Source organism: Schistocerca nitens, chromosome 5 (genome assembly GCF_023898315.1).
Source record: "Schistocerca nitens isolate TAMUIC-IGC-003100 chromosome 5, iqSchNite1.1, whole genome shotgun sequence".
In the NCBI taxonomy this organism is placed as follows: domain Eukaryota; kingdom Metazoa; phylum Arthropoda; class Insecta; order Orthoptera; family Acrididae; genus Schistocerca; species Schistocerca nitens.
The window spans coordinates 93,284,747-93,309,657 of record NC_064618.1 but is presented as its reverse complement, the minus strand read 5'-3'; the positions used below and the strand labels follow the sequence as shown (position 1 = coordinate 93,309,657).

The 24,911-nt window shown below is 44.4% G+C and overlaps 1 pseudogene; it reads left to right on the top strand.

The window, feature by feature from the left end:
• Positions 1 to 3,011: 3,011 nt before the first annotated feature.
• Positions 3,012 to 24,911, top strand: part of LOC126260293 (40S ribosomal protein S9-like) — an 86,541-nt pseudogene continuing 64,641 nt past the window's right edge.

The window sequence follows — 24,911 nt, the reverse complement described above, 5'->3', positions numbered from 1 at the left end:
CTCCTTCATCATAACCAACATGGATTCCGCAAACAGAGATCATGTGAAACTCAGCTCGCCCTATTTGTCCAAGAAATTCACAGTGCCGTAGACAATGGCGAGCAGATTGACGCCGTATTCCTGGACTTCAGGAAGGCATTTGATACGGTTCCGCACTTACGTTTAGTGAAAAAAATACGAGCTTACGGAATATCGGACCAGGTTTGTGATTGGATTCAGGATTTCCTAGAAGAAAGAACACAACATGTAATTCTTAACGGTTCAAAATCTGCAGATGTAGAGGTAATTTCGGGAGTACCGCAAGGAAGCGTGATAGGACCTTTATTGTTTACAATATACATAAATGACTTAGTTCACAACATCGGTAGCTCCGTGAGGCTATTTGCAGATGACACGGTTGTCTACAAGAAAGTAGCAACATCAGAAGACTCGTACGTACTCCAGGAAGACCTGCAGAGGATTAATGAATGGTGCGACAGCTGGCAGCTTTCCCTAAACGTAGATAAATGTAATATAATGCGCATACATAGGGGCAGAAATCCATTCCAGTACGATTATGCCATAGGTGGTAAATCATTGGAGGCGTTACGACCGTAAAATACTTAGGAGTTACTATCCGGAGCGATCTGAAGTGGAATGATCACATAAAACAAATAGTGGGAAAAGCAGGCGCCAGGTTGAGATTCATAGGAAGAATTCTAAGAAAATGTGACTCATCGACGAAAGAAGTAGCTTACAAAACGCTTGTTCGTCCGATTCTTGAGTATTGCTCATCAGTATGGGACCCTTACCAGGTTGGATTAATAGAAGAGATAGACATGATCCAGCGAAAAGCAGCGCGATTCGTCATGGGGACATTTAGTCAGCGCGAGAGCGTTACGGAGATGCTGAACAAGCTCCAGTGGCGGACACTTCAAGAAAGGCGTTACGCAATACGGAGAGGTTTATTATCGAAATTACGAGAGAGCACATTCCGGGAAGAGATGGGCAACATATTACTACCGCCCACATATATCTCGCGTAATGATCACAACGAAAAGATCCGAGAAATTAGAGCAAATACGGAGACTTACAAGCAGTCGTTCTTCCCACGCACAATTCGTGAATGGAACAGGGAAGGGGGGATCAGATAGTGGTACAATAAGTACCCTCCGCCACACACCGTAAGGTGGCTCGCGGAGTATAGATGTAGATGTAGATGTAGACAGGAGGAAGATGCTGTGATATGCAAATGATTAGCTTTTCAGAGCATTCACACAAGGCTGGCGCCGGTGGCGACACCTACAACGTGCTGACATGCAGGAAGTTTCCAACCGATTTTTCATACAGAAACAGCAGTTGACCCGGGTTGCCTGGTAAAAAGTTGTTGTGATGCCTCGTGTAAGGAAGAGAAATGCATACCACCACGTTTCCGACTTTGATAAAGGTCGGATTGTAGCGGATTGCGGTTTATGGTATCGCGACATTGCTGCTCGCGTTGGTCGAGATTCAATGACTGTTAGCAGAATATGGAATCGGTGGGTTCAGGAGGGTAATACGGAACGCCCTGATGGATCCCAACGGCCTCGTATCACTAGCAGTCTAGATGACAGGCATCTTATCCGCATGGCTGTAACGGATCGTGCAGCCACCTCTCGATCCCTGAGTGAACAGATGGGGACGTTAGCAAGACATCTGCACCAACAGTTCGACGACGTTTGCAGCAGCATGGACTATCAGCTCTATCAGCTCGGAGACCGCCGCTGAGCTTACCCTTGACGCTGCATCACAGAGAGGAGCGCCTGCGACGCTGTACTCAACTACGAACCTGGGTGCACGAATGGCAAAACGTCATTTTTTCGGATGAATCCAGGTTCTGTTTACAACATCGTGATGGTCGCATCCGTGTTTGGCGGCATCGCGGTGAACACACATTGGAAGCGTGTATTCGTCGTCGCCATACTGGTGTATGACCCGACGTGATGGTATGGGGTGCCATTGGTTACACGTCTCCGTCAGCTCTTGTTCGCACTGACGGCACTTTGAACAGTGGACGTTACATTTCAGATGTGTTACGACCCATGGCTCTACCCTTCATTCGTCCCCTGCGAAAACCTACATGTCAGCAGGATAATGCACGACCGCATGTTGCAGGTCCTGTACGGGACTTTATGATGCCAGTCACTACTCTTGACGAACTCCGGAATCGTGTTGAAGCTGCATGGTGAGCTGTACCTGTACACGCCATCCAAGCTCTGAGTCAATGCCCAGGCGTATCAAGGTCGTTATTACGGCCAGAGGTTGTTGTTCTGGGTACTGATTTCTCAGGATCTATGCACCCAAATCGCGTGAAAATGTAATCACATGTCAGTTCTAGTATAATATATTAGTCCAATGAATACCCGTTTATCACCTACATTTCTTCTTGGTGTAGCAAATTTAATGGTCAGTAGTGCATCTTGCTAATGCTGTGGCATCAGCGGCAGCTGGCTTTCACCACTATACTTCACGCCTCATCACTATGCAACCGTAAGGCTCTCAGCCAAGGACCTTACACAATGTAATATTTGATCCGTGAAACGATGCCTGGACGCTCTCAGTCGTCTGAAGATATAATCTGCGACGCACCATTTCACTAGACTCGTGTTACAAACGAAAGCTGTAACAGAGACTAGGGCAATCGACATAGATGTAGGAATTCGTTATTTGAAATGGCGACCCTCTATTCCTGACGGTTAGACTGGAACGAGGGCACGTGCGCCGTCAACTTTATCACGCTGTGTGCACAGTGGCGCAGACGTACGGACCGAGTGCTGATATTAAAGCAGGTGGCCCGGATTACGCCCCTGCACTACACGAAACTACTCGCAGCAACTACTGACAGAGATGTGTCAATTAAAGTTGAGCGCCAGTAACCGGCGTGAGCGTAGACACGTATCTGCGCTACCGCGGACAACTATTTATGCAGTGCGGCGGCGCTGCCTTGATGCCTCATTGTGGCGAATAGCCGTAATGAGAGCTGCTCCAGAACAATGGCCACCACCGGCCCCCTAATAACAAGTCGGCAGTGGGAGCGCTTTTGTGAGGGGCGCCAGATTACAGGGCCCGGCGACGGCCGCGTCGTCAGGGCCCAGGAGGGCGCGCTGAGGGCCTCTGCAGGCGCCGGTGATCAGGACTCTAGGCCGTCCATTGTGGGCGATCGCGGCGAATTTCAGAATCAAAGCAAAATTCAGACAATGAAACTCGGTAGAATCGCACAGCTTCTTTCTTTCGTAATTTCCTTCGGCATTGACAAGGCTATTGTTACGCTGAGATTCCGGGCTTTGAAGCAGTCAGATTATTATTCCACCTCGGTACCAAAAAACTATCGTTTCCGTTGTGAAACGTTCCCTGGCAACACTCACACTATTAATAAACTAAAATTTAATTGTACTATATACGCCGCTATGAAGCAATTTGTATATACTGTAATTATTTAACAAAAAATATTATTTAATTTTGTGTAAAGGACATTCGTTATTATTGTAATATTTTATGTAGTAATATTCTCGATGTATTTATGATTGTAATATTTCTATACTCATAATGTAATTGCGAAATGTGTCAATATCTGCGATAGCAAAAATGTAAAATTCAGCCACAGAGGAAAATAATGTTGTAAGATTACAAACAGATGTTAATAGTCAGCAGTAGTATAAAAAGCACCACGTAGTGTGTATTCTTTGTCGTCTTCCTGGAGAGCTGAGAGGGAGAGGAACCTGTGACGTAGCATTTTATGAATGGGTAGACTTCTTTTGTCTGTATCTAGATTTAGCCGCCATTAGAGGAGAAATTACAAACTAATGTAAGTTGAATTATTGTTGTGGTCTAAATACATTATAATTTATCAAAAGTGTGTATTACTAATGTAAATTAGCTTGCCCATGTCATCTATAATATTTCTTTAAAGAATTTTCAGCATTTTTAGCAATGATCGCTGGTGTTGCTGGGCTGTGCCGCGACCGAACGATTTGCAGCGGCGGCACATTTAAAAAATTGTTTCGCTAAGAAAAATTAACGAAACCCGTAAATCGGGAGCAGATAAAAATTAGCAGTGAATTAAGAAAATGTTTTTCTTTTACAGCGATCCTGAGACTGACGGAATTTATTACTAGTTTCACATTTGTGCATTCATAGGCGGATAGTTAACGTTGAAATTTAACAATTTGTTGGTTCTTTCAAATAAATTAAATGTATAGTGAAGTGTGTTTTATCAATGATAATTAAACGTCGGCTTGGCAATATTTAACCATTTTCTGCTAATAGAGACAGTCTTGTGTTCCATAGCTAACGCCGGGAAAGAATTCAGTAAGTATTTAAAAAAAACCGCTGCATTTAGAAAATGTGTGCCAAGGCCGAATTATGTAAAGGATTTAATTCTCAACTAAATATTCTTAATCAGTTAATATGAATTTATCAGCATGAGAGGGTTGACTAAGTTCACGTAATTTTAAATGTACTTAATTCTGTCTAAATGAATTTTTATTACCACACGTAAATAAGAGGTTCTACAACAAAGTCCGTACTGAAAGAAAGAAGCAAGATAAAATAACAAAAAATTTTTTAATTTAATTTCATTAAAGTTGGTATACAAGTTTTTGAATATTGCACTGTTTCATAAAGTAAAAAAAAACTATATGCAATTACACTATCCATCCTCTTATCTTAGAATTGGGCAGCCTGGATTACGCAACAACTTCATTTACGTGACATCTACGTTTGCATGACTACTCTGCATATTAACGCTTAAGTGCCTTGCAGAAAGTTTTTCGAACAGCCTTCAGAGTATTTCTCTACGTTTCCACTTACTAACAGTGCATGGGAATAATGAACACTTAAATATTTTCGTACGAACTCTGATTTCTCTTATGTTATTATGATGATCATTTCTCCACATGTAGGTTGGCGCCAGTAAAATAAAATTTCACGTTTAGAGGAGAAGGTCTCGCCACAACCAAAACTGCCTTTGATTCAATGACTGCCGCCCAAACTTGCTTATTATATCGGTGACAATCTCTTTCCTACTCGTGATAACAGAAAGCGAACTTCTCTTGTTTGGACTTTTTCGATAGCCTCCGTCAGTCCTACAAGGTGAGGCTACCACACCGCACAGTAATAATCTAGCAGGGGATGGACAAGCGTAGTGTAGGAACTCTATTTTGTAGACGTGTTGCATCTTGCAAGTGTTCTGGGAATGAAACGCAATCTCTGGTTTGCCTCCCCACCCAACCCCTGTCTACGTGATCGTACCAATTAAAATTGTTCGTAGTAGCCTTTAAATTTTTTGTGATTTCCATACTCATGTGGATGACCTCACATTTTTCCTCACACAGAGACAACTGCCACTTTTCGCACCATACAAGTATTTTGTCTAAAGATTTTGCAATTCAATTTCTCTTCTTCGTTGTTTCCTATTTTCCCACTGTTTTCTCTTCTTCTTGAAACATTTTCTTAATGTATTCCATCTACATTTTTTTTAGCTGAAAGCGTTCTGGACTTAGTATTTCATTCATGGAATAGATTAACAATTATTTAAGTGATAACTGGAACAACAGCCATCTTTTATTGTAATTTAACAAAAACAACCAGCCTAAATCAAGGAAGCTCTTTGTAGCTCCCGACATCCCTGAGAGAGCTAGCACTTGATATATGCCTCTAAGCATGTTCTACGGCTCAGTGCATCGACTCACGGGCCAGTAGTGAGTATATACAAGTTTTATTTAAATTTTTTTACTGTGAATTTTGTTTAATGCTGTATAACATGAACAGCTGTACTATTTCTGCTTTCTTTATTTCAGAGTTACATGTCTAAAAATGTTGTTTCTATGAGAAACCGGTTATCAGAAAAATAAACATAATATGCGATCTGGACAAATTGTTTTGTTAAAAAAGATTAATTCTTATATTCCCTATTCAATTATCTTCTTTCTCTTTGGTCCGTCTTGTTATTTTTTGAAGTCATACAATTCTTGATTTCTTTTCATTCAGAAATGTGCTAGTATTTGCAATGGTAGCCTGTTCGGATTCACTCGGTAGAAGTATCAAAAGAGATTAACCTTCGTTTTGTTATTACTTCCTATAATTTCTATACGTTTGGGTAGATTTTCTCACTAGTCTCCATTTTACAACTCTCTGTTGTTAGTGTTATTGCCGTATTTTTGTAAGAATCCCACTTTAAGTTCCCGCATTCAGTGCACCTTAAAGTGTTAATCTTATTCTAGCTCGAATTAGGCACGAAGTAATAACAGACAGAAAACGAAAAGCCGGCCTAGGTGGCCGAGTGGTTCTAGGCGCTACAGTCTGGAACCGCGCGACCGTTACGGTCGCAGGTTCGAATCCTGCCTCGGGCATGGATGTGTGTGATGTCCTTAGGTTAGTTAGGTTTAAGTAGTCCTAAGTTCTAGGGGACTGATGATCTCAGATGTTCAGTCCTATGGTGCTCAGAGCCATTTGAACCATTTGAAGAAAACGAAAATGCTACACCACAGTCATAAGACCGGAAAGTTTTCATGCTTGTAAACATTCATCTTCCCCAATATGCTTATCTTTCTCTCTGTTTCATTTCATTTAACCCTTTGGATTCCAGTTTCCAGATTTTGCAGCTTCCCTAAAATATTAAGACTTCTGACATTCCACGCTCCGAGCTATGGAACGTTACCGGGCCTTCAATTATTCCATCTTATTCATAACGGATCATACTCCGTTTACACGATTTTCTGTTTCTGTTGATTTCACCCTATATTCGTGGTACGAAATAAGGATATTTCTCTCTTTTTCATTTCATTAAACTCCCACCATACTTTGACTGAGCCTTTGCATTTCGCTTTTCAGATTTTCTATCGTAGCTTCAATATTGGGACTTCTGACATTCTATGCTCTGACGTGTATTTCGCTCCTGGAAATCCGAATCCGGGACTAGTCTGGAATCTTTTGTCATTAGAGACCATCATTACCCTTTTCCACTTACAGACCACACGTCCTGGGGATGGTTGCAAATGCCTTCTGCATCTTCATGTCGCTGATCTCTGCTGATTCTTGCGCCTTTTACGGACAGTTTTCATCCCAGAGGCAAGAGGGTGCTCCAAATCTATGTCCTCTCCTTCGCCTTCTTTGACGAGGCCGTTTGAAGAACCGCAAAGACTACTTACACCGGGCCGGCCGATATGGCCGAGCGGTTCTAGGCGCTTCAGTCTAGAACCGCGCGACCGCTCCGGTCGCAGGTTCGAATCCTGCCTCGGGCATCGATGTTTGTGATGTCCTTAGCTTATTTAGGTTTAAGCAGTTCTAGGGGACTGATGACCTCAGAAGTTAAGTCCCATAGTGCTCAGAACCATTTTGAACTACTTACACCAGAAGACTTGGCTGCCACAGCTTAGAGTTTTTATTGCAAATTCGAGCAGCGGCTACGTTCGCGCCCGAGATTTAAGACGCCTTTGATTCCTATTCGAAGAGGCTACTCCTAACCTACTCTTTGCTGTTAGCTAGTATTTATTTAATGTTATTTTATCTATTGATTTATTTATCGTGTAAGTTTTGGGCCTTGAGACCGTTCCTTCGGTCTAACAAGGTAGTCTACATATTTTACATTACGTTCATCTAACGACACAGATACTATAAAGATACACTAAAGCACCAAAGAAACTGGTATAGGCATGCGTATTTAACTACAGAGATATGTAGACAGATAGAGTACGGCGCTTCGGTCGGCGTCGCCTATATGAGACAACAGCTGTCTGGAGCAGTTGATAAATCGGCTACTGCTGGTACAATGGCAGCTTATCAAGGTTTACGTGTGTTTGAACGTGGTGATACAGTCGGCGCAGGAGCGACGGGACACAGCATCTCTGAGGTAGAGATTAAGTTGAGATCTTACCGTACGACCGTTTCACGAGTGTACCGTGAATATCAGGAATCCAGTAAAACATAAAATCTCCGACATCGCTGCGGCCGGAAAAAGATCCTGCAGGGACGGGACCAACGACGACTGAAGAGAATCGTTCAACGTAACAGAAGTGCAACTCTTCCGTAAACTGCTGCAGATTTCAATGCTGGGCCATCAATAAATGTAAGCGTGCGAACCATTCAACGAAACATCATCGATATGGGCGTTCGGAATCGAAGGCCCACTCGTGTAACCTTAATGACTGCACGACACCTCTACCCCTTGCTTGGGCCCGTAGCGCCGACATTGGACTATTGATGACTGGAAACATATTGCCTGGTCGGAAGAGTCGTTTCAGATTGCATCGAGCGGATGGATGTGTGCGGGTATGGAGACAACGTCATGTATCCATGGACCCTGCATGTCAGCAGGAGCCTGTTGAAGTTGGTGTGGGCGGTGTGCAGTGTGATATGGGCCCCTGATGCGTCTAGATACAACTCTGACAGGTGACACGTACGTAAGCATCCTGTCTGATCACCTGCATCCATTCATGACCACTGTGCATTCGACGGACTTGGGCAATTCTAGCAGGACAATGTGACAATCCACATATCCAGAATTGCTACGGAGTGGATCCAGGAACACTCTCATAAGTTTAAACACTCCCATTGGTCACCAAAGTTCCCAGACATGAACATTACTGACCATATCTGGGATGCTTTGCAACGTGCTGTTCAGAAGAGATGTTCACCCCTTCGTACTCTTATGGATTTACGGATAACCGTGAAGGATTCACGGTGTCAGTTCCCTCCAGCATTCTTCAGACATTAGTCGAGTCCATGCCACGTCGAGGTGCGGCTCTTCTGCGTGTTCACGGGGGTGCTACACGATATTAGGTAAGTGCACCAGTTTCTTTGTCTCTTCAGTGTATTTCCTGCCGCACTGAGACACTTGCGCAACAAGTTTTTTCGTAAGTTTTGCTTTAGGGCGCAAAAACAACTAGGGTCATACGCGCTCATGTCAGAACTGTTGAACACAAAAACGAGAAAGGACTTAAAAGCGGCAACACATTAAGCCCAATCAACGGAAAAAAGCAAGCCAAAAATCAGGACTTCCTCTTAGACAAAGGGCCATAAAATACACCATAGAGACAACCTAGGTCTTGAAATGGTTAAATGTCCTTCGCTATTTTCCCACGACGGATAAAAAGTAAAACGCGGTCGACAGCCCGCACGTCGTTGGCTGAAACGGCCGATAACTCAAACGGAAAACCTAAATCAGAAGGTATGTGGTTAAAAAAAAGGCGTTCTGTCGGGTATGGCGAATCTTCAGTGGTTGATGACAATGGGCTCAAAAAAGTGGTTGGGGATCACCACTTAACAAATGACGATGGTTAAAAGGCTGTGCCCAACACTGAACCTATCTAAAATGATTTCCTCGCGGCGATAGGGCATATAGGAGGTCGGCTAGTGTGCGACAAGTGTGGCGCACTGTTAGAAGACAGAGCAAGCTGTGCTGCGGACGCAGTTCTACAGCGTTAGGTGCATCACAGTATGCGACTGCAATGGTATGGCAACAGGAAAAGTGCTGCAAAGTTGAAGTGTGGGCAAAATGTCAGAACTGCAGACAGATCCACTGTGAACTTCTGGCGGTATACGGGCGTCCAGCCGCAGTTAAACTGAACCATCAATTAGGGCGGTTCACATTCAACAACTGTAGTACACCTGTTATTCCAAAACGTTATCGTGGAAGTAGGGGCCAGGAGATTCTGGTGAAATAATACACACTGCTAAAGATACCTTTCTATTTTAACAGACTTTCTCAATAATAAATTTTTAAGTCTGTCATTTTTTAAAGAAACTATTTCAAAAATAATTTGCTATAGCTGACAAATTTTCTTTATGAAAAGGAGATTGCAAGGTATGACGTTAACAAATTCCCAATAATAAGATTTTAAACTTATCATATATATAAGAGAACAATTGCTTAAAAAAACCTTTAGGTGGCTAGTTTGTACTAAAGTTAAAATAGTTATCTCTTACCAATTAAATAACTTATATTACACCTGTCAGTTGTTACAAGGTAAATGTGAATAAGCCAGCACACAGACCTACACATTAAAGGCAGTTCCCGAAAAAAATTTTCCTTAGCTCGGTGAGGGAGTGACACGTATAAAGGGGCCCAGATCGCAATAGTCGGAATAGTTATTGGTGGTCTACATGGCCACAGCATATCAGCACCAAAACTTGCATTACATGCCACCAACTCCCCGAGTTACCCAAAATCAGAAGATGTAGCAAGGGCGGTGCCTGTACAGACTCTGAATCACAGGGATACACGACACCGACCCTAAATCACCCAATGTGATTGAATCGGCCCGACCAAGAAGCAATTACCACATTCCCGCGGACAGGCAAACGAAAACTGTGGTGGGAAGACCTCAACAGAACCTCTGGCGAAGACACTCACACTTGACTAGAACTTGAAAAACCCCTTTTATATATAACTAACTCTGCTACGTTAAAACAGTACTCAACTTCTCACACTCCACCACAGCGCCGGCAACACGTCGCACTTCCTTATGCTCGTCAGAGCCAACCGCTGCCAGCGGTTTCAGCGGCCGATAAGAAGACACACGGTCCCACGCACTGATGTCCTGCATCACGGCTGCTAAGCTTCATAAGCCACGTACATGCGGGTAAGCCAGACTCAGCCCCTGACAGCCAAGAGGTCGGACAAAGCACGTGGCGAGCAGTTGACGACCCCCAACAGCAGGGTCCCGCTCGCGCCACCACCTCTCTCGGTCACCGCCCAGTACGTACTCCCCGATCGTCACGCGACCGTACAGTTGCTCCACCTCCCGCCAGAGGGCGGTAGCGATCCAAACAGCGCCATCGCAGACACTAGACGCGAAGCCAAAGCGCTCCGCCTGGAGCGGTTTTGGAAGAGCCGGACACCTACGGCACATAAACGGTGCCAACAATTCGACCAACGCCGCATAGGTTTGAGAGACGCTAATCCGCCATACAGCCAGCATCTTATGCAATGCGATTTCCATCTTCCCGGCAACCTGAAAGGATATTTGAAGGCTAAACATTTTCCAGCGATGAGGACGTTTTCACAGCAGTTTGATAATGTCTCTATGATTAATAAGCTGATTAACACTGGTGTCCAAAATTAAAGCAACAACCCACTGTTTCCCCATCCTGTGTCTAGTTCACGATACAAACTGTCGACAAATATCCGTATGGTCGTGTTCCCCACGGAAGATGGCATTCTGCTCAACGGACAACCACGGCAACTATGACGTAAAGCATAGGGTGAACCGTAAAATTACTACTGGTTCACCAAAGGTTATTACTCTCAATCAGTAAACAAAATGTAGAGTGGAAGTAGGTGCCAAGGAATTTTCAGGAACGCACTTTATTCAGATTTGGTGCAAGACTTCACGATATTTAAAAACAAAAACAACAATCATTTAACAAATAAGTCACAATTTACGACAGGAAAGGACTTTTAAATTATTAAATTATTATAAAAAATTTCACTCCAGTAAAAGGCAAGTACAGGCAAGCAATTTAACGTGTACTACGCGACGCTGTATAATATTTCAAGCTCAGCTAAATTACAGGCGAATTTCACTCCATTCATTAAATGGCGCAGAATCTGACTTGTCTGCAACATATAAAGACAATCCTAAGTCCTCAAAATAGAAAAACCAAAACGCATCAGTCATGCACACGGGGTCATTCACAGTTAATAACATTAACATTTACAAAATACATAAAAAAATTTTTTTTAAAATTTCTGCCAGGTAACTTACGGCAAACACACACGCTCGCCAGGTAGGACTGGCGAACTTTTACAACATTCTCTTTTCAAGGCAACGATTTCTACCCGTAATGGAATGGCAAATTTTTGCATGGCAAGAAAACACACTAATAAACAATTACCTGTATGAAACACACAAGCACGTTGAGTAAAAGCCTTAAAAGATATTGAATTGGAAAAACACACAACAGTTTTTGCTGACTACAAAAAATATAAAAAATTCACTACGGCGTACATTAACCTTGCTCGATTATAGCCAAATATACATAAACGAAATTTACGTAAGTTACAGCTTCTGGATGAACAGGAATTCGTTATGCAATTGTCTAGTTGTTACCACGAGGCAAAAGGAATTTTTCTTGCCGGCCGCGGTGGTCTCGCGGTTCTAGGCGCGCAGTCCGGAACCGTGCGACTGCTACGGTCGCAGGTTGGAATCCTGCCTCGGGCATGGATGTGTGTGATGTCCTTAGGTTAGTTAGGTTTAAGTAGTTCTAAGTTCTAGGGGACTGATGACCACAGCAGTTGAGTCCCATAGTGCTCAGAGCCATTTGAAACATTTTTTTTAAAATTTTTCTTCTTTCATAGAGCACGTTTTCACGTGAGTCTAGTAATAGTAGTTATGGCAGGCGAGAGAATGGATCAGGTCTTAGTGACTTCCATTTTAAACAGTGCAGTCATGGGTACTTAGACTTTCACAGACATGGCAGAGGCTAACAGTCGAATTAACCCGGAGGTAAGCTGTGAGGGGAAAGAAGCAATCCGAACCACAGATTTAGTCTCACTCACCGCCTTTCGTCCTGAAAAGGGGACAAACGGGCCACCCTTTCTAATATTACCTCCTTCCCGCGGGTGGGCAGACGAGGATGAATGGCGGGAAACGCCCCCAAAAAATACGGCTGGTATAATTAACGAGAATAAGTAAATGGAATTCAATTAAACTTCATAAAATCTGTTAACAATCAATACTCAACTTCTGGTACGTTACGACTCCCAAGACTGAACCAACGCAGCACCTCCAAATGCTCTGCCGAGCGGCCCGCTCCTCGCCGGTCGACAGCATACGGCCGAACTGCAGATTAGGCCCCTTGCGGACCCACGCTGAGGAAGATTCCTTTCGCGACGAGCAGTTAACGCCCCATACCACGGAGCCGCTGCTCGCGTCGCTTACGCTGATGCCGCGGTCTGCGTGCTGTCCCTCTAGCATCGGCAGAGAAGTCGCTTGTTGATGCCCCGACTGCCAACTCACCACGAGAGCCCATACAGACACTTCTTAAACCCTCGCGAACCGACCCTCTTTTCCCCTTTCCCGCTAGAGAGAGACACCGAAGTCTTCAATTGCAACAACGGCGCCACCGCCAGTAAACGGAGGGCGACTGCTTCACGCTACGCGCTGCGGCGCGCTTTTCAAAGCTAAATTTACTACGGCTCATAGGGTTTGCCGGGTAGTCCGACATCCACAGTAGCTATGTACACAGTCACAGAAGAAGACACGTACCAGGCTATCTGCGGTGGAGGACCATGGGAAGAATAGAAGCAGCACAGTCGCAAACTGATGTGGTTCGATGGCTTAATGTGAATCGTTCTGTTGTTTTTCAGATGTCGCCGAAGACCAGGAAGGGGCCGACCACGTGTATCAGAAAGAGAGAACCGTTATTTGGCTGTAAAGGCACGACGGTACCGCCTTAGAACTGCACAGCAACTGGCGTCTGACCTCGCAGCATCCAGTGGACATGTTGTATCGATGCAAACGGCGTACAGAAGGCTTCGGCAGAGTGGCCTTTATTGACCTCTGACGCGTCTTCACAGAAGGGAACGTCTACAGTGGAGCCTTCAACATACCACCACATCAGTGTTCTTTTAAACAGAGGAGTCCCGATTTGTTCTGGACTGTCCATCCATTGGCATCTGGAGGGAACGTGGAACACAACTGCGGGTCCCAACCATTGTGGAAAAGACTCATATCGAGGCTCATCCCTAATGGTGTGGGCAGGGATTATGTTGACTGCATGGACACTTCTTCATGAAACTGTACGGTCAAATGGGCTAGGTTTACCTGCTGTCAGGTATCTTGACGAGATCTTGTGACCAGAAGTGCTGCTGTTGCGACGTGCTTTGGGCCCAGACTTCGTACTGCTGGATGATAATGCTCGACCTCGTAGAACACGCTTGGTTGATGTTTTCCTGGAAACGGAAGACATTCCATGCATGGTGCGGCCTGCTCGTTCTCCCGATTTGAATCCCACGGAGCACAAGTGGGATGCACTAGGGACACGGGTTGCACCACGTCAGCATCCACCAAGCACTCTCGAAGACTTGGAAGCAGCGCGGCGAGAAGAATGGGCGTTATTGCCTCAACATTAGATTGATGTCATCATTCACAGCATGCCCCGTCATTTGTCAGGCCTGTATTGCTGCCAGAGGTTGTCACACACGCCTTAACCAATTGTTGGATGTGTGTATAAATTCGTTAAGTTGGAAAAAAAACGAAGAAAATTTTTGTCTACAGTTATGCATCTTGTACTGTTTTGTGGCAAAATAAACACAACCTTGCAAAAATTCGGATCGTTGCTTTAATTTTGGACACCAGTGTATATTACTGAGAAACTCAGCGATTGGTGGAACGTTATAGCCATTCTGTACAAAGGCTTGTTGAAAAATAGCGTTATGTATCTCTGTTTCTTCGAAGTATAGTGCAGCATCCAGTAAAAGTTACTTGGACTGCCATTATAATGTGTAAATTACATTTTGAAGCCCCTTCGTAGAAAATATGGAGTTTATACTAGTTCATGACTTTAGAATGTTGCTAGGTACGGTCAAGGCTGTCGCGTGTGAAATGCAATTAAGTCTACTGTTGTGGAGGAGGCCGAGCGGTTCTAGGCGCTACAGTCTGGAACCGAGCAACCGCTACGGTCACAGGTTCGAATCCTGCCTCGGGCATGGATGTGTGTGATGTCCTTAGGTTAGTTAGGTTTAAGTAGTTCTAAGTTCTATGGGGCTGATGACCTCAGAAGTTAAGTCCTATAGTGCTCAGAGCCATTTGAACCATTTTTTTTGTTGTGGAGGAAATATGGGGCTCACAATATCTGCAGCGCACAATACCGTGAGCTGCAATGACTGCTGCCTGCGCCGCTCACTGCTGACAAATAAGATAACTCTCGTTCTATCTGGATTGATCCTCACCAATCGAACTCTCCCTATGCCTTGATGAAGTCAAGGATTCCTATTCGCCCCTAGTCTAACTACTGGCGTGGTACACTGCGATGCCACTCAAAAATTCGCTGGCAGGTGTTTAACTATAACTCTGTCCGTTCACACCGCACAATAAGTGTGTCAGCCAACACCGTGAACAATGCTTAATCATAAGGACTCAACATAGAGAGTCGCCCTTCGATTCTGTCTCGAAAGAGGTGCTCTCCCAGTGAAGTACTGAGGAGAGACTTGTTCCTCGCTCCAAGAGCGACAACGGAACGGCGCCTCTCCACACCAGACGTGAAGGGGTATATCTTTCGGTCTCTTCCATTACTCGTTCAGCTCAGGGCGTCAGAAATATCGTCTGCCAATCAGCATTGCTCTTCTAAAACGGGAGAATGACGTTTCATTAAGACCACCAATCCGGAAACCTGTAGTATCAGCGTTTGGCGTTTGCTGTCTCCCTGTGAAAACCTCCGAAACTGCGTGCTATACGTAAAGAATGCTTAGGCTGGCCGCTCCCACACAATGTAGCGAAATTTGCTTTTAAGCCGATCACGGGGTGATTCCTCCTTTCCCTTGGGCGAACGCTGTCCGCTCCACGGGCGGTCACTGACCAACGTAGATGGGTTGGGACTGGCCTCCTGGCGTGCGATTGCCTCTCTCAAACTCTAAGCTCCTGTGACCATCGTGGCTGGGATGTATGTGTGTACGCCAGCCTTGAGTATTTCAGTCACGGTGCGCACTTGCGATTTATTAGTTATTTGCATATCGTTTACATGAATTCATACAACATTGACTTTATCTTATCATGTTTGGGTTCGAATGAAGCGTCTTGATGTGCGGAATATGATTGTGAGGACGGAATACGTAAGCAATGAAGGTCAGGAGACCACGACGTCTTACAATTTTCAAGTCCCTTCGTAGAAAATACAGAGTTTACACTAGTTCAAAGAAAAATGGTACAAGAAAACCAGGTATTTGAGGTATATTTAAATTGAATGCACTGGTAGCAATGGAAGCTAGTGTAGGGGTGGGGGAAGAGGAAGCAGAAGGTGGTACACAAGTAATGCTGCGTTTTGGCTGCCCCAAGCAGACGATGTGTGGCAGGTGTCACGAAACCTGTTAAGCCCAAAATCCATGCCTTTCGCACGTTTATTTACTTATATTTACGTGTATAGGCCGACATCCAGTATTTCCTTCGTATTTAAGTAGGATCACGTGTGAAATAAATTCATTTTAACATCTAGATTTGAGCGCTTCACGTAGAAAGTAAACGCGCTTTTTCATGTTACTTCTATTAAAACTCGTGCGTGAGTCGTAATATATTGTGCATTTTCGTATGCTTGAGTGCCACGAGAAAAGTATTTTGTGCTACAAACTTAGTTGTAATCAACATTTCTGGCCCTATTGCTCATGAAAACCACACATTGCATGTTGTACAACCATTCAACAAGACCTTCCGAGGTGGTGGTCCAGACTGCAGTACACACCTGTACTTCTACTACCCTGTAGCACGCCCTATTGCGCGCCTGTATTCGTATGTGTACGGTCCGAAAATTGGCAATTGACATTAAATAATGAAAAGTGAGAGGTCATTCACATCAGTACTAAAAGTAATCCGTTAAACGTCGGTTACACGATAAATCAGTCAAATCTAAAGGCAGTAAATTCAAATAAATACCTATGAATTACAATTACGAACAACTTAAATTGGAAGGAACACATAGAAAATGTTGTGGGGAAGACAAACCATAGGCTGCGTTGTACTGGCAGAACACTTAGAAAATGTAACAGATCCACTAAGGAGACTGCCTACAGTACGCTGGTCCGTTCTCTTTTACAATACTGCTGCACTGTGTGGGACCCCTACCAGACAGGATTAACGGAGTACATCGACAAAGTTGAAAGAAGAGCGTCACGTTTTGTATTATCGTGATATAGGGGAGAGAGCGTCACGGACATGATAGAGGATTTGGGGTGGACATCATTAAAACAAATGCGTTTTTCGTTGCAACGGACTCATGAAATTTCAATCACTAACTTTATCCTCCAGATGCGAAATCTTTTGTTGACGCCAGCTTCTATTGGGAGAACGACCATCATAATAAAATAAGGGAAATCAGTGCTCGCACGGAAAAATATAGGTGTTTGTTATGTCCTGTTCGATATTGGAATAATAGAGAATTATTGTTAAAGTGGTTGGATGAACTCCCAAGTGCAATGTGCGGAGTACCCGTGTAGATCACCGAGCGAGGCGGCGCAGTGAATGGTTCGAATGGCTCTGAGCACTATGGGACTCAACATCTGTGGTCATAAGTCCCCTAGAACTTAGAACTACTTAAACCTAACTAACCTAAGGACAATACACACATCCATGCCCGAGGCAGGATTCGAACCTGCGACCGTCGCATTCGCGCGGTTCCTGACTGAGCGCCTAGAACCGCTAGACCACCGCGGCCGGCGTGGCGCAGTGGTTAGACACTGGACTCGCATTCGGGAGGAGGACGGTTCAATCCCACGTCCGGCCATCCTGATTTAGGTTTTCCGTGATTTCCTTAAATGCCGGGATGGTTCCTCTGAAAGGGCACGGCCGACTTCCTTCCACATCCTCCCCTAATCCGATGAGACCGATGACCTCGCTGTCTGGTCTCCTTCCCCAAACAATCCAACCCGTGTAGAAGTAGATGTAGATGATCTGACACAACACTGCCACTCCTCCGAACACTCGGAGAACTCCATGCTCCGACTGGGAGGCTCAAGTATGAATGCAATGAAACTTGAGGCTCTGGCAACACCGGCATAATTTCAAAGTCGCCTCAATCTCGCCGGATGACTCTGAAACTAACGAGTGATGTCAGCAGTTGACGAGAGCACATCGCCGAACTTAGTTCTGTCCAGTGGAGGCGAAACCTGCGTGTTGGGGCCGTAGCAGAAGGCATCAGCTGAGTCACCGCCACTGAACTGCTGAGGTCGGGGCCAGTGTGGTTCTAACAAGGGCAAGGCCTCAGACACGGCCAACCGATTCGGCTCAGATTTGGCAGGTCGCTTGTGTACAACCAAAAACGAAGGACTCTAAGATATTTTGGGTCAGCACCCCCGCGTTTTTGAGAAAATCAGCCCTAAAGGTTATGACCAGCAATCGACTCAGAATTGGAGGGGTCGATAGATAATTGTAAATAGAGTACGAGGGCAGTCCAATAAGTAATGCAACACATTTTTTTTCTCGGCCAATTTTGGTTGAAAAAACCGGAAATTTCTTGTGGAATATTTTCAAACATTCCCGCTTCGTCTCGTAAGTTTCATTGACTTCCGACAGGTGGCAGCGCTGTACGGATCTGTTAAAATGGCGTCTGTAATGGATGTGCGTTGCAAACAACGGGCAGTGATCGAGTTTCTTTTGGCGGAAAACCAGGGCATCTCAGATATTCATAGGCGCTTGCAGAATGTCTACGGTGATCTGGCAGTGGACAAAAGCACGGTGAGTCGTTGGGCAAAGCGTGTGTCATCATCGCTGCGTGCGGGCCGGCCGTGCACAGCTGTGACTCCTGCAATGGCGGAGCGTGCGAACACACTCGTTCGAGATGATCGACGGATCACCATCAAACAACTCAGTGCTCAACTTGACATCTCTGTTGGTAGTGCTGTCACAATTGTTCACCAGTTGGGATATTCAAAGGTTTGTTCCCGCTGGGTCCCTCGTTGTCTAACCGAACACCATAAAGAGCAAAGGAGAACCATCTGTGCGGAATTGCTTGCTCGTCATGTGGCTGAGGGTGACAATTTCTTGTCAAAGATTGTTACAGGCGATGAAACATGGGTTCATCACTTCGAACCTGAAACAAAACGGCAATCAATGGAGTGGCGCCACACCCACTCCCCTACCAAGAAAAAGTTTAAAGCCATACCCTCAGCCGGCAAAGTCATGGTTACAGTCTTCTGGGACGCTGAAGGGGTTATTCTGTTCGATGTCCTTCCTCATGGTCAAACGATCAACTCTGAAGTGTATTGTGCTACTCTTCAGAAATTGAAGAAACGACTTCAGCGTGTTCGTAGGCACAAAAATCAGAACGAACTTCTCCTTCTTCATGACAACGCAAGACCTCACACAAGTCTTCGCACCCGAGAGGAGCTCACAAAACTTCAGTGGACTGTTCTTCCTCATGCACCCTACAGCCCCGATCTCGCACCGTCGGATTTCCATATGTTTGGCCCAATGAAGGACGCAATCCGTGGGACGCACTACGCGGATGATGAAGAAGTTATTGATGTAGTACGACGTTGGCTCCGACATCGACCAGTGGAATGGTACGGTGCAGGCATACAGGCCCTCATTTCAAGGTGGCGTAAGGCCGTAGCATTGAATGGAGATTACGTTGAAAAATAGTGTTGTGTAGCTAAAAGATTGGGGAATAACCTGGTGTATTTCAATGCTGAATAAAACAACCCCTGTTTCAGAAAAAAATGTGTTGCATTACTTATTGAACTGCCCTCGTATTTTTCATCATCAGGTATGGGGTCCGCAAACGCAAACTTTTCCAGAAATCGAGGAAAGAAACATTTACAACTGCCGCTTCTGTACCCACATGGTAAACGCTATTCTCCGGCAACACCGATAGCGCAACGGCCAATATAACTGGGAATCGGAAAACCCGGGTTCGAATCTCGAAGAAACCTAGCGGATGTTATTCTTTTCGTTTGCAATTTTTCCATATCTCAATTGCTAAGGTAAGTAAATCAATAAAGAATGATAATAATAAGGTAGGCAAACTAATTTCCCAAACGCCGTGAGTTAGTAAAGTATTAAACTTTTAAGCCTTGTCACATGAAAACAACTCCGAGTAAGAGTGTTGCGAATTCCTCACCAGGGATCAGAGATAGCCAACCGAGTGACGCTTGTTTATAGCTAGGCACGGGACAGAATAGTCGCGGGGAGAGTTATGTCGTCCCGGTTGCCTCTTCGTCATATCATAGTTGTGAACCTGGAAGAGTGAAGGTGTCCAACACGAGCCTTATAGAAGTCAATCGGAAAGAGTTGTTTTCCGTAATTAGGCTGCCGCGAACCTCGCGGATACATTTAGTGATTTTTCGATCGTTAATGCGCCGAATGAAATACGTTTTGTGAATGAGTGCAGTGTTCTTTCGTAAGTAACAAATGACGAGTACTGTATGTAGTTTGTGGTTATCAGCTCGTCTGTTTGTGCCGTAGTAAGTAGTTATTGTTTGTTGTGTCATATCTTTCAGGTGCATAATCTGAATAATGGAGGATGTACACCCTTCGACTAGCGCTGTAATATATAGTTGGGAGCCTGTCTCAGACGATGGCAAGCGGGAAGTTACCGACGCTGTGTGCTGCAAGACAGATGAATTATCAGTGCACTACCGGAAGCAGGCAGTTCTGTTTCTCGGCGTTCTAGACTGATAGGAACGGCTACCGTCGAGCGATTTTTGGAGCTGACGAACGAAATGACTTTTGTTAATGCTGAAGTACTATACCATGAAGACGAAGCACAAGGTGATTCAGTGGAAGATATCCCGACTAGTGAATCGCAAAATCTCCACGTCACTGGGAATATGTGCTTTATCTGTTCCCGATGAGAATCGGTTACTAAACGATTGAACTACGGCGCTATACCGCTTGAATTAAAAGTAAAGGTGGTAGCGCTACCCAGGAATCATCCAAATTGGAACTTACAAACACTACAAAAGAATGGAGCAATACAGCCCTGAAAAGGAAGGAGGACTTGAAATTGTGGGAAAGAGATATTGTTAAAGGAGGGACAAGATACGACAAATACCAGGCGATAAATAAGTGGACATTTGGCCGATTTGTCGAATCTCGTTGTCTTAATGAGAATGTAACAACGAGAATACTTCAGGAGTGGGCTACAGGTGCAGCGCTTCAATATACGGCCAACAAGGGTTTTACGTTTGCTGCATCATTATCTTGGGCAAGAAATTTCAAATCGGAGTATAAAATTCGTCAACGGCACGTCACTAAATACGTCTCTCATAAGGAGGTACAAAATATAGAAGATATACAGAAAGTGGCGGCTCTTTTCAGCACGTAAACGGCGTCACTTATGAACCGTTTTAATCGTAATTACGTGATCAATACCGATCAAACAGGATGCGAGTACCGCGTGAACATTCGAATCACGTTATCGCACAAGGGAGGAAAACTAACCCTTGTCGCAGTTGGTAGTAAAAACAAACTAACACATTCGTGCACGGCGCAATATGCCATCACAGCCTCTGGAAAAGTGTTGCCTAAGGTTTTCCTGCGTTTACAAGAAACGAATGTTACATTTGGTCCTCGGGGTATAGGTCAATCGTTTAACTGACTCGTTGAAAAATGTTTATATTTCCTGCTCCAAATCCGGGAAACTGACGAATGCGATTTACAGAACATGTCTTGAGAATGTTTTAAAATAAACGATTCTGATAACAAGTTTTGTCTAATATTCGTTTCCTGGAGTGGACAACTTAATACTACAATATACGACACAATGTTTATAGCTGGTGAGGATCAGCCGACGAGCACAGTAAAAGTAATACCGCCAAACTGCACACCTGTATGCCAGCCGCGTGATGTTTATTTCTAGCGCCAGGTTAAAAACTTTATTTACAGGCTTCAGAATAGCAATGTGCTTCTGTAAACCCAGAGGGAATTGCACAACCGCCGGATGCAATAGCTATTCACAGCATAATTCATAACCAACTTTCAGCACCGATTTTTCAGCTGATGATATCGTATGCATGGTACGCATCAAAAGTAATTCCCGAAAAAGACATATTTTTAAATTAAACCAAGTTTGTTTTCCGCCGACTATTCGGAAGGAACAGTGTAGCTGTCGAAAGATTGCATTAATTAGATGTTCTTAGTACCGTGAGTATATTTGTTTCGAATTTTTATATGACAAGTACCATCCATCTAGGTGTTCGAAGAAATGTGAGGACACGTAATACTGACTGGAAGAGCCAATGTAAAGTGATCTGGAGTAACATTTTAGTTGTTTAGTATCCCAAGAGGTTTGAGAAATTTATTTACCTACCTTATTATTATGATTCCTTATTGATTTACTTACCTTATTAAACCTCCTATCCCTATAAGGAAAAATACAAACGAAAAGAATAGCATCCACTAGGCTTATTCGTTATACGAACCCGGGTTCTCCGATTCCCAGCCAGTTACTTTGGTCGTTGGGCTATTTTTTTTTCAATAATCTTTATTGAACAAACTAAAAGTACATATATATATGCACAATGCAACAGTTCTTCAAGGTACCATTTAAACATACACAAATGATTGTTAGTTAAACAAAAATATTAGAATAACATTAAATACAACAAAATATAACATTCTGTCTTCCTCTTTTTTTTTTTTTTTGTCGATGCATGAGAGCGTGGATAAGGGTGTTGCAACATGTCACGGGTAGGCATGGCACACCCCAACTTTGTGGGGTTTAAGGAAGACGCTGCGGAGATAACCGGCAAAAGTTTGTCGGTAAGATGGTTTTCGGGTGAGGGTGCAATGCGCGGTCACAACTTTGTACCAGAAGTCAAGGACTGTATGCGGACCACTCTGAAAGAGGTATTCTAAAGCCTGTCCTCGAAACCAGATTAGTGTATGGTGCTTAGCAAGAGTATAGTGAAATGTCTGGGGCAACAACAAGAAATCTCCGGTTAGCGTCGTTGGCAGGGCACGGAGGCAAAAACCCACGATTCGTTGGATGAGGAGCCATACGTTTCGTTTGAGGGGCACGTAAGACGGTGCTCATCGGTGTCTTCGAGCTGACAGTCAGGGCAGAGTGGGGAGGTGGGCAGTCCTATGCGACAAAGTCGACTATTAGTCGCGAATTTGCCATAGACTATCTAACATTCTGCGTGGTATCTGTCTGTTCTATATCGTGTCTCCCTACCACTTTCGCGCAACGACGCTCTGAGCGTGTTTTTTAGGGAATTGACTAGTTTGAACCTGGGACCTGTTGCTGGTAAGGAGACGCCAGACCACACATGACATGTAGAATTCAGAAGGGTTCAGTGAGACTAGCGATGATATAACCAAATACTTAATGATTTCTGCGTCAGCTCCACTGCACTCCCTGTAAAAGAATCTTAATACTAACTAAATTTAGTGGAAGGGGTTCAAGGCTTTCCTACTTTTAGTTAGCTGGTAAAATAACGTCGAAAAAGCAGTTAAGTTTACCATTGGAAATTTCATTCTACTCACAAAACATTGTTTATAAATTGCACTATTGATAAAACGAAATGTTTTAATACAGGATGATAAAAACCAACTGCGTTCAACAAAAATGTGAACGAATATTCCCTGAGTGGGTTTCCAAGTTCTACAATGGATCGAAGGATGACCTGTGTCATATCACATCTATAATCTAGGTTTAAATTAAGTTTCACAAGAGAGAAAACTATCAAAATGGTCTACAGTGACCCTCAATTAATTACTTATCCAACTTGTCGTAAATTACAGTGGCTGATGTGGCTTCTCAATAATTGTATAACAGAAAAATCATCACGTTTCAGATTTTTACTTCAAGTGGCAAATGTGAACACCATGAGCTTAAATTGACTATCGACACTAGTATTACGCAAAAAGGGGGTGTAACAGATGAGACTTCTGCAGTTCTGAGTGAAGCATTATGCGCTGTTATGCGGCATCGCGTGTGTTCATTACCTTGTCGGTGTTCGTCAGGGGGCGGTGGACAGTACAGCTCCGCTCACCTCGCCGTCTCAGAAGCAACTCTCTCCTACCTTCTCCTTACTACAATTTACCGAAGTTGGTTTAAAAAAACTATCTGGCTGTGTTTTCATCTGACCAATCAGGGTCTGAATGTTAACCTTCAGCTCCGCCTACAAAAATTCTGTCTATCCAATGAGAAACGTTATACTTTCCTTGGTGGGGCAATGTTTTTAAAGTTTGCAACGTAACAGAGACGCGAAAAGGTCTCACGCTAAAACTTGCAGCTGGTGTGGTCCTTTTCGTGTTATCGTAAGATCTATACTGTTCTTTTGGAGGGCTCTAGGTTTTAACATGGGCTGGGGGGTGGTCCTAGCAGTTAGCTGGCGACGTGGGTGTCCGTCCTTATCGTAGGGCCTTCCAGCTTAACAAGGTTCTGCTCTCGGCTTCTGTTCTCGTTTCTCCCCTCGGAACTGCGTCTGTCTCACGGTGGGAAGGTATGACATGCATTTAGGCATTCTTGTGTTAGTCTGTGGTATTCCATTTGCTCACTCGTTACTCGTATTACTTTGGTTATTTAATGTCACGATTTATTCGGAGCCATGTGACATACTACTGGATTTGCTTATCATGTCAGGGTTTTCATGGAAGGTGTTGGATATGCCTGACACCTTACAACTAAAATATACCAGAGTGCAGACACAAACGAGGGTAAAAAGAGTGCATGCACACACCCCCAAACCGTTCGCCAGTTAATGTCAGCGTGCTGTAGCACCGTGGGGTTGCAAGGGTTGGACAGTATAAACAAACGATAATAACCTTTTGTACGGGGAGGACGGGTGACTGGAAGATCGACCCGAACGTAGCTGAGTGCTATGAAACAATTGGTGACGTGGTACAGTAATGGAGAAATAGGTGCCACATTGATCGGTGGATCGAGAGAAGCTGGTCGGAGGATATCTAAGAGACTGCGTGTTATGGACGGGACCGGCCCCCGCCAGTGCCGCAACATAGTATGGACAAAGAGTGCAGACGATCGTGCCCGCACGTTGACGAGTCGGAGGCCACCTTTTGCAGGAGGTAGTGTTAGAGTGTTGTTGCGGACTTTGAAAAGTGTCCCTGCTGACACGAAATATCCAAAGGCTGATTGGATGCGGCGGCCAAGGAGTAACGGCATTGTAGGATCTGGGCGACGTGTACCAGTTTAGGGGTGACAAATATGTTGACGTAGGACACACGTTGGAGTTGGTTTAAGTTACGGTGCAGATGACCGCGGACATGGTGCCGAATCGA